Source organism: Sphaeramia orbicularis, chromosome 21 (assembly GCF_902148855.1).
Source record: "Sphaeramia orbicularis chromosome 21, fSphaOr1.1, whole genome shotgun sequence".
In the NCBI taxonomy this organism is placed as follows: Eukaryota; Metazoa; Chordata; class Actinopteri; order Kurtiformes; family Apogonidae; genus Sphaeramia; species Sphaeramia orbicularis.
The window spans coordinates 53,832,518-53,844,640 of NC_043977.1; positions in this window are offsets into that span (position 1 = coordinate 53,832,518).

Here is a 12,123-nt window from a genome sequence, read left to right on the forward strand (position 1 = left end):
AGCAGAGTCCTGTCTGGGATTTATTTGAATATGATGACAAAGAAGATAAAAGATACGACAAAACTAAAATTAATGCTAAAACTAAACTAAAACTTAACATTTAGAAAAAAAAAAAAGAAAACCAATAAAAACTACCAAATCTGCTCTAAAAACAAATTAAAATTAACTGAATTAAAGAAAAAAAAGTCAAAACTAAATAAAACTAAACTATAATGAAAAATCCACAACTATTATAACCTTTTCAATGACATCACATGTACGCCGCATTGTTTTGGTCAGATCGTAGCCAACACGGCGTTGAGGCAGAAACGGTCTAAACAGACGACACCAGGTCCACTGGAACACTGTCAAAGCTTCCATTTCTTCTAAAGGCTGGAATCCCTCCAATCTGTTCAAACATTTGTCCACAGCATGGGATTCATTTGATTCACTACTTAGCGGTGCTTGTGAATCTAGTGGCAGAGTGAACACCAGGCCGTCATCTGGGCCCGGTTCCGGTTCCGGTGTGGGCAACAAACGTCGTACCCCCTCAAATACAAGTTTCTGAAGTTAGGGGAAAGGAAATGAGGTGCACAACAACGGGAGATGGGCCGAGTTGAACCGGTTCCATGTAGTGGAAATGTGGCAACAGAGGAATTAGTAAAGCGTCGTTAGTTTCACATTCACCGTATGCCCCCCCACAAACCGGGCCCGGCATCATCTGTTCTTATTATTTGTACATCCTGTATATGTTATATTTTCTGTGCAGAGATGGAAATATAAAAGACAGTTAATGCAAGCACACTCATTTGTACTTTTTTATTCCCTCACCCAATGAGAATCGATAAGAAAATCGATAAGGAATCGGATTGATAAGCAAAATCAATAATGGAATCAGAATCCTTAAATTCTCATCGATCCCCATCCCTACAGCCCACTGCTCCTAGTCTACAGTGTGTGTGGTGTGTTCCTGCATGTTTAGTTAAGAATGAGTTAAAAGCATTTCCACATTTACAATACACAGTATACTGACAAATAATAAGCCCAGATCAGAGCACTGCCCCCACAGCCTTGTACTGTAGGCACTATGCATGATGGGTAATGACTTCATCCACCTCTCTTTTCACTCTGATGTGTCCATTCCTCTGGAACAGGGTCAATCTGGACTCATCAGATCACATGACCTTTATATCCATGAAAACACAGTCCAGTCTTTATGCTGTTTATTAACCTGTGGATGTTTTAATAATAATAGGACACTCACTGCATTAGTTAAAGAACTTCTTGCATCTGAAACACATTGATCACGTCAGTAATTAACTGTTTCATATTTGCTCAGTCAAATGAAGAGGATAAATTGTATATATATTTATTTTCTTGCTTACTGATTTTGGCAGAGCAGTGCAGGTACATCTGAAGTTACTATTCAGTTCAATTACATTTTATTTATATTGTGCCAATAATAATAATACACAGTTATCTCAAATAAAGGGAGAGCCTTTAAAAAATTGCTATGCAGAGAAGAAACCTAATAAAACTGCCAAGAGACAGCATATTGTGACAGAGAAAAACATCATTTACAGAAGAAAAATCTTCAAAAAAATAACAATAATGATGATAATAATAATAATAATAACTTTATTTCTATAGCACCTTTGAAAACTGAGTTCACAAAGTGCTTTGGCAGACAAAGCAGAAGGGCACAACAGCAGAATACAATTGGAAAAGAAAACAACAAAAAAAAACAAGATGCAAGCAAAGACACTAAAACATAGAAAACACCACAACACAATAAAAGAGACATGTACAGCAAATGTGAAAACATGACACTCCGAATCAATATGAATGTATCGTGGAGGAGAGGGCAGAAATAACAGAACATGATGCTGTCAAATCAATGCAAAAATGAAGGAATGGAATAAAACAACATCATGTATGTCAGTATAAATGAATCATCAAAACATCCATCCATTCTCTTCCACTTTATCCGGGGCCAGGTCATGGGGGTAACAGTCTAACCAGGGACGCCCAGACTTCCCTCTCCCCAGACTCCTCCTCCAGCTCTTCCGGGGGGACCCCGAGGCGTTCCCAGGCCAGCCCACAGACATAGTCTCTCCAACGTGTCCTGGGTCTTCCCCGAGGTCTCCTACTGGTGTGACATGCCCAGAACACCTCCCCAGGGAAGCGTCCAGGAGGCATCCGAAGCAGATGCCTGAGCCACCTCAGCTGGTTCCTCTGGATGTGGAGGAGCAGCGGCTCTACTCCGAGCTCCTCCCTGGTGACTGAGCTCCTCACCCTATCCCTAAGGGTGCACCCAGACACCCTGCGGAGGAAACTCATTTCAACTGCTTGTATCCTGGATCTTGTCCTTTCGATCCTGACCCAAAGCTCATGACCATAGGTGAGGGTAGGAACGTAGACTGACCGGTAAATCGAGAGCTTCGCCTTTTGGCTCAGCTCCTTCTTCACCACGACAGACCGATACAACGACCGCATCACTGCAGACGCTGCACCGACCTGTCTGTCAATCTCACGCTCCATCCTTCCCTCACTCGTGAACAAGACCCCAAGATACTTGAACTCCTCCACTTGGGGCAAAGACTCTCCACCGACCCAGGAGGAGGTGCTGATCCACATCCCGCTCACTTCACACTCGGCTGCAAACCGCCCCAGTGCACGCTGAAGGTCCAGGTTCGATGAGGCCAACAGGACAACGTCATCTGCAAAAAGCTGAGATGAAATCCTGTGGTCCCCAAACCGGACCCCCTCCGGCCCCTGGCTGCGCCTAGTGATTCTGTCCATAAAAATTACGAACAGAACCGGTGACAAAGGGGAGCCCTGCCGGAGTCCAACATGCACCTGGAACAGGTCTGACTTACTGCTGGCAATGCGAACCAGGCTCCTGCTTCGGTCATACAAGGACCGGACTGCCCTTAGCAAAGGGCCCCAAACCCCATACTGCCGAAGCACAGGATACCACGAGGGACACGGTCAAACGCCTTCTCCAGATCCACAAAACACATGTGGACCGGTTGGGCGAACTCCCATGAACCCTTGAGCACTCGATGGAGAGTATAGAGCTGGTCCAGTGTTCTGCGACCGGGACGAAAACGGCACTGTTCCTCCTGGATCCGAGGTTTGACTTTTGGTCGGATCCTCCTCTCCAGTACCTGGAATAGACTTTTCCTGGGAGGCTGAGGAGTGTGACCCCCCCCTGTGGTTGGAGCACATCCTCCGGTCCCCTTTCTTAAAAAGGGTAAAATTAAATATTAAACATTAAAAAGAAACATCACATAAAGGCAAGTCTATAAAAATATGTTTTAAGAAGTGATTTAAAAGATGTTACTGATTCTGAAAAAGAGTGGAGAGAAAAGATAAGCATGATGAAAAAGCAACTGGCAACACTGTCATTGGACACGGTAAATATATACTCATTTTTATACTCACTATATCTAAAGTACTTAAAGACAAGACAAAAAAAGTTCAAAAACAGTTTACTTTTATGCAAAAACATCCAGACTAAAAAGGTAGCTCTCTATAAGTATACATACTTGCTCCTACCCTGTATGTATTTCAAAGTTTGCCAAATGCTAGAGCATATCGTCAGTCAGATGTCATAGTTGGAAACCATTCAACACAAATACAGTTAAAAGCAGTGAGAAATTAAAAGGTTGCAGTAAAAGCCTCGACTCAAGGTCTGTGTTGTTTTTTTGGTTCACAAGGTGAGACATGACTACATCACAAGTTGATGAAGCAGATGGAAGAAAAAAAAAAAAAAAATACACTTAAACTCCCACATCGAGCATAGCAACCGTACCATTTCCTTTGTGTTTGGCCAACATCCAAAGGGAGCATTTGTGTATTTATTTTTTAATTTATTTTCATTAATTCCACTGCCAAGTTCACGATTTAACACTTACTGTGATAAACTTGGATCTTGAAAGAGAGCGGTGATTGTTAATCAAAGTGCACCGGGTCTAATTACAGTTAACCTGAGGGGAAATACCACAGTTGTGAGTACATACAGTAAATCAACCAGAGTCTCACAGTCTGACAGGGCATGTCAAGCTACTGTCATGAAGCATTAAGTCATATAAAGATGACTGAAGTGAACAAATCACCCAAATGGCTCCATATCTTTCAATACAACAAGAAGAATTAAGAATCTTTATTTGTCAGGAGGCTTCACACACATAGACACATTGTAAGCCCAGACTTTGTATTTACCAAAATGCTTTAATTACAATGTACTTAAATGATTTCAGTTTTATTCCATTACTATAAAATGTTCAGTATATTCTACTAATTTGTAGACATAGTCGAAAGTACGAAAAAGTTGAAGTTGAATGGATTTAAATCACTAAGTTTTAGTCATGACCACACCTTTTTATCTGTGCATTGCATTGTGGGTATTGTTCATGTTGTTGTAAATGTGTTCTTTTTCTGTGCAGGGGTTCAGCGGGGTTGTGGTGTTAGAGTTAATTTGGACTGAATGTGTGTATGTCAGTGTTTATTGGCCTTTACAGGGTGGGGAAGCAAAATTTACAATACTTTGAGGCAGGGATTGAAAGACAGTGTATGACCAATTAGTTTATTGAAAGTCATGAGAATTTATTTGCCACAAGAAAATGTACATAATAGAAAATGTTTTTATTCTATGTGTCCTCCTTCTTTCTCAATAACTGCCTTCACACGCTTCCTGAAACTTGCGCAAGTGTTCCTCAAATATTGGGGTGACAACTTCTCCCATTCTTCTTTAATAGTATCTTCCAGACTTTCTGGTAATAGTTTTGCTCATAGTCATTCTCTTCTTTCCATTATAAACAGTCTTTATGGACACTCCAACTATTTTTGAAATCTCCTTTGGTGTGACGAGTGCATTCAGCAAATCACACACTCTTTGACGTTTGCTTTCCTGATTACTCATATGGGCAAAAGTTTCTGAAAAGGTATGGATAATAGTGTTAGGTATGATCATGACATTAATATACGTTTGGTTTCAAAACAATTGACGTAGTGCCTGCTGAGAAAAAACAACTAAACGTTCATTGTAAATTTTGCTTCCCCACCCTGTATGTGTTTGTTTTTGTATTTCTGTAGAGCTGTACCATGAGTCAGAGCCAGAGGAAGAACTATGGATTTACTGTTCATCCATAATTGATTTAGGTCTAAGCAAATTTTTATTTCTTGCCAAATTAAAAATACTTCCTGTACTGGAAAATTTAAATTTCATTCTGGCTAACTTCCATCCACACTACAATTTAGTTTGATTTCTTGATGAAGGCTTGAAGCTGAAATGCGTAGAAGTGTTTTTTGGGTCTAGATATGACTGTGTCATGTTAATAAAGGTTAGTGATGGGACTGTTGGCTCTTTGAAGGGAGCCGTTCAAAAGACTGGCTCTTTTATGTTTTTTGCATTATTTTGAAACACCAATGTTTTAATGACTAAATAGGCTACATGTGATGATTGACATTACATTTTAAAGGTGTTTAATTGGCGCAGCAATAAATATTATCTTACCGTAAAAAAGAAGAGTTAGTTCAAATGTGTGGGCTAAATCCATGACATGAGAGGTGACATTAGGCAAATGATGGAGTTACATTGTATGGAACTCCGGCAACGTGAACAAAATATATGTAAATACTAGAAAGCTGCACACTGCACAAATATCTTCCAACAATTGTTCTTCAAAGTAGAAATAAAATGTGGTAATAAGAAAAGGAATGCCGTAATGACAAATAGAAAAAAAAAAAAAAAAGTGCACACTTTGGCCTGCAGATGTATGCACCGGATGTTGCTACAACCAAACAAAAAGAAACAATCTTAGCAAAAAGAAAACAACTGAAAACAAAGAGGGTTTCAGTGACGCTAAATTGACAGGCAATCGGACACTCCCTCCTTAAAAAAAAACAAAAACGGCTCTTTACAAAGACTCAGTTGTCATTGTTCATTTCAAAGAGCCGTTCAAAAGATTCGATTCGTTCGTGAACGTCACATCACTAATAAAGGCATTTTAATGTTTAAAGAGAGTGCCTTGGATTTTTCTTCCAGTTTGATATCTACTTTATGAATCCCTTTTTCCAAAGAGTACTTAGAACAAACTCTTTTTTGGTCCGAGAAGCATTCCTTCCCATGAATTTTTGGAACTACAATAAAGTGTGTTGAATAATTATACAAAGCAATTTATGTTGCAAAAGATTTTAATTTAAATCAACTTGGAATTGAGTCCATTGAACTGATGATATTTAGTCTAATGATTATACAAAACAACTGACATTGCAACAAATTTGAAGTTAAATTAACTTGGCATTTAGTGTGTTGTACTTAAAATAGCAATTCCATTCAAATCAAGCATTTAAGTTTAATACACTCAAGTTTTCATTACTCATTACTTACTTTTTTTAAGGCAACTGGTTTCCTCAACTTTTTAAGTAAACTCAACTTATCCGGTCTTACAGTGTGACAAGCCAACTCTTCAGCCTTCTGGGCGTCTAAACCTACAAGAACACTGCAGTCACTCACCTTTTGCACTTGCACTATTTGTAATTTATACCTAATTCCAGGTGAATTGACTTCCTGAATATACTCAATCGGGGGGTTTCAGACTCATTTTCTTTCAGGGGCCAGATTCAGCCCAATTTGATCTCCAGTGGGCCAGACCAGTAAACTAATAGCATAATAAGCTATAAATAATGACAACTCCAAATTTTTTATTGCAAAAAATAACATTAAATGATGAAACTATTTTAATTTTACACACTATTGAAAACAAAAAAGGTGTGAATAACTTGAAAAAAACTGAAATTTCTGAAGAAAAACAAGTACAATTTTATCAATATTATGCCTCAACTTATGATTTATACATGTACATTACAGATCAGATTTACCAAGACACAAAACAGGCAGAATGTTGTTAAAATTGCACTTATTTTTCTTTAGACATTTCAGGTTGTTCATATTTGTTCAGGTTATTGATGTTTTATTGTTAAAGGATATCAGAATTTAATGTTCTTTGCAATAAATTGGTGTTGCCATTATTTATAGGCATAACATCATATATTTTTTTCTCACATTAAACCAAGAAGAAAATTAGGAGTCATTATTTCTAGGTTATTATGCTGTTATTTTTTAGTTTGATGCCTTTGACTGTTAATATCTTCAGGGTAATTTTTACATTTTGCACTTTGTAAATTCATCTCATGGGCCAGATTGGAACCTTTGGTGGGCCGCATGTTTAACACCTGTGTACGAAATTAACTGATTTGAACACCAATGCATTTTTCTTAAAGGACAGCACCAAAATATTCCATCAGGATTAAATTGGGATGGAGTTTCTCAGGGAACAGGAGACATTCTTTTCAACCATAAACTTGCCAGACCTGAAGCCTACTGGGAGTCTTTGGGATCCACTAGAGAAGAGTTTACGCCGTGGTCCAAATCTGACAGACATACAAGATCTTGGCTAAAAATTTATCCTTTTGGGAATTTTGGACGAAAAATAAAAGCTATGACATTGCATAAGCTTACTGAAATAATGCCACATGAATGCATTCAATAATCAAAGCTGAAGGCGGTCCAACAAAATATTCGAGCGTGGGGTTTTTTATGGCCAGGCGTCAGTAGGAGCATTGTACATTTTTATGTGACAACATTAAAGGTTTGAATCACAACTTAAAAAAAGAAAAAAAGAAACTGGTTTTCCCTTTCTGTCTTGAACTGAATAAATGAAAGAATGAGTCACTGTAAAGCAGTGGTTCCCAGCCTTATTTACCTCGTGACCCCATTTTAACATCACAAATTTCTGCCAACCCCAGAAATTCAAAACAAAGACTTTTTTTTTTTTGTTAAAATGTATTTGTGTTTGATCATGTAATAGTTTGCTATACTATGTTGCAAATAAACGTTAATTTTAGATAACATTTAGTCTATATAAAGTATATTATTATGGATGGAGGCAGTAAAGCCAGGTGTAGGTTACTGCACAAAGGGAGAATTGGATTTTCAGTCCAGCTTGTTTTTACAAGGCTGTAAATTAATACTGACACAGGTGTTCAGAGAACGCAAACCTCCACCAAGCACCCCGAACGGTGTTCATGTGTGGATCGACTATTTCTTTTTAAACTATGGATGTGCAAAACAAATTTCATAATGATATTTCACAAATTGCAATTTTTTATGATTTTTTGAAAATGGTGCATAAAAAATAACAAAAGTCAACAGAGCGTAATGGAAGAGAAATGGAGCGGAACGATATTTCGTACAAAGTTCAAGCTTGGTATCAGTCATGTGTCTGTCAAATTAGATTAAATTCCAATCAATATTTTTTGAGTTATAATGAAAAATGTGTGGTAAATGAGATTTTCAATGTTAAATGTAAATGTCCATAAGAGTCCACATTCCACAGTGGATGTGGACAATTTTGTGCCAGATACAAGATATTGTTATAAACTATGGGTGGATCAAACTGGAGGCTAATCAAAGTCGTTTTAAGTTTTGTTTATGAATTTTCGAAAATTGCTCAATGATGAGAGATAAGAAAATTGTAGATTTTGTGACCTTGCTGTGACCTTGAACTTTGGCCTACTTGGCCCAAAATTTAGTGGGCTGGTCCCAGGGCCTAGGCCTATCTGTGGGTACAATTTGGTAAAGATGGTTGGAATAGTTTTCCCGTAAAGTTGCTAACAACAAACAAACATGCAAAGCAAAATGATCACAATACCTCCTGGTGGAGGTAAGAACAAGAACTCAAACTATGAATTATGAAAGAGCTGCAGCACCTTAAACTGACCACAATGAACATTTGACAGATGAACAGAACCACAGTGCTGCAGTGTCAGCTCCAGAGTTTGTCATGCCTTTTCTGTATCGGGATTGTCTCTGTCAACTCACCATATATATACATATATATATATATATATATATATATATATATATATATATATATACATATATATATATATATATATATATATATATATATATATATATATATATATATATATACATATATATATATATATATATATATATATATATATATATATATATATATATGTAGTTTTTGTTTTTTGTTTTTTTTTCAGTAAGTTTTTTTTTCTTTATCAATTACTAGAAATTTCAGGCGACCCCATTTGAATTACAGGTGACCCCATGTGGGGTTCCGACCCCAAGGTTAAAAAACACTGTAAAGAAAAAGGAGATGAGGGGAAGTGTGCACAGTGTAAAAGCTATAAGTAATGGAAAACTTACATTAAATCACAGGAAAGAATCTGATCCATTTTCTATTCTATAAGTGCTCTGTGCTGCTAAGCCTCTGGTACAGTATGCCTGTCACACAAACATTTAGCACCCCTACTGTAGCGCTTTTGATCTACGGTAAGGATTATAATAAATTCCACCGCATTGATTCAACTGGTTTAGTAATGCCCTATGAATTCTACAAGAAGCTTTGATTTTTTCATGAGTTTAAAGAGTGCCTCCCCGCATGATCACCCACTAAATTGGCTCTTGCCACTAGAATTCTAATGAGTTTGTTTGAGGTTTATAAGCAAAGGCTATTGTGATGCAAATTTACAACCACGGCTTGAGACCAAAGGAAATCTGGGATACCTGACATCAGATTTTAAAGTATGATTTGTTTAACAAATAATCCCACCACACTTATACTCTGTAATGATATCAAAACATGGACGGCTTTGATATGCAAATGGTGTATAGGGGATGTGAAACATTATGTTTTCCTTCCGTTCACTGTATCAAGCTGCAACAAAGACGCAGCTTAGTCTCTTTTCTAACACAAAATGGTCCATTAAATTCTATTTAAAGATGGCTCTGGTGAACCCTTTTGACAGTGCCGCCTACACTACGACGTGCAAAAGCTTAAAAGTAACACGCACAGTTCTGATTATGAATTATTCCTCCTGAACTGCCATTTGCACTAAACACACACACACACACATACACAGATAGACAGATAGATAGACAGATAGATAGATAGACAGATAGACAGATAGACAGATAGATAGATAGATAGATAGATAGATAGATAGATAGATAGATAGATAGATAGATAGATAGATAGATAGAGACACTTCTATGAAACTGGGTTTATTTGAGTATCTGGTACTTTTCCAGCTTTTCAGACCCAATAATTAAAGGTAAATGTAGACATATTTCCCCCAGGATGGACCTAATGATGACCTCAGATAAATGCAAAAAATTTATACTCGTTATGAGCCAACCCATAATGAATGAATTTTTGATAAAATTTTGGGGCCAAAAATAGGACCCAATCATGGACATTAAAGCTACCTAGGTGTCAGTGCATTTTATCTTGAAAACATGTCTGTAAATGGTCTTCTATAGACTCTAAATAAAGACATTGTGTTAAATGTGTGGATTCTAGTGGTTTTTCTAATCCACATGTGGGTTTTTCATCAGTCTCATTCCAGGTTTGGTGTGGAGGCACAACAAACCCCGCCCCTCGCACATATTGTAGCTTATTTTGGCATCGGTCCAGCTGATGTCATCATGTCTATGCATTTGCTGATTTCAGCATATCAGTTGCTTCCATGTATTTGCCAAGTTTGAAGTAAATTGAAACAAAATTGATATTTTTACAGACATTTGAAATTTTGCCCATTATACATAAATGGGAGGGAAAAAAAAAGATTTCAAAAATTCATTAAAATTTGAAACTTTTACCTACTTTTTCCAAAATGTAACCACGACTATTCTGGATCACTGGTAATCTATCAACCCAATTTGATATGAATTCAACCAATAGTTTTGCAGCTACAGACATTTGATATTTTTCCCATTATAAGTAAATGGAAAAAAAAAAAAAGATTCAAAAAAATTCATACAAATTTTTAGCTGACCTACTTTTCCCGAAATGTAATCAGATCTATACTGGGTCACTGGAAATCTATAAACCCAATTTGGTATGAACTGAATGAGCAGCAGCCGATTAATCGCTTAGGTGCTTGAAGTGAATGCAAAAATTCACGATTCGATTAATCGACTCAAATTGATTGAAGGGAAATATTCTATTGTAGTTTTCCTGAATTGAAGCTTCTTTTTGCGTCACAATAAACGTCCGTGTGAAACACAACAGTGGAACCAATGTTTAACAGCAGAGAAATGAGGGAAACAAAGCTTTGATTCAGGAGAATTGAGGTTGAATGATGTTTTTTTTTTATCCCTTTGAGTCGATTAATCGTTTCAGCTCTGAGTTCAACTAATAGTTTTGCTTCTAGAGTTAACAAACAAAGAAATAAACCAAGAAAACAACAAACCGAACCAAAATCAATACCCCTTGCCCACAAAAGTGAAGGCTTATAACTGATGAAGTATAAAGCCAGTATTTAGTTTATTAGGGAAGATTTCCACATTTCCGTGTCCAACAAGTGGCTGAAACACAAACTAAACCAGTGTGGCTTCAGTGGAACCTTAACCCTAAATGGGTTTCCTGTGGTGTTGCAGTACAAGGGATTGGTCTGAAATTGGTCTCGTCTGAACCTCGACAACATTTTTACTCAGTCTTGACTTGGTTTCTGACAGAAATGATTCAGAATTTTATCTCAAGACCAATCCAGTCCACAGCTGTGGTGATACCACTACATTTCTGCTGATTTATCTCCATATTTTAATGTGGGATTTCACCACTCTGACACGAGGTGCTTGAAGTAGAACTGCTCCATTTATTTCAAGGCCTTATTTTTGCACAGATCAGAACTCACACAGCGACCAAAGACAGTCTGGGTGTGAGGACGGATCTGTCGACTGACACTTTTATACACTAAAGTTGTTACGTCAGACACTTCCTGCATGCATTAGATCAGAGGTTCCCAACCTTTTTGACTCGTGACCCCATTTCAACATCACAACTTCTGGCAACCCCAGAACTCAAAAAACAGAGACATTTTTTGGGGCTAAAATTAATTTGTTTTTGATCATGTAGTAGTTTGTTATAATATGTTGCAAATAAATGTTAATTTTAGACGATATTTAGACTGTATAACAGTGTTTTTCAACCTTGGGGTCGGGATCCCACATGGGGTCACCTGAAATTTTTAGTAATTGATAAAAAATTAAAACTTACTAAAAAAATTTACATTATATAGTCTAAATGTTGCCTAAAA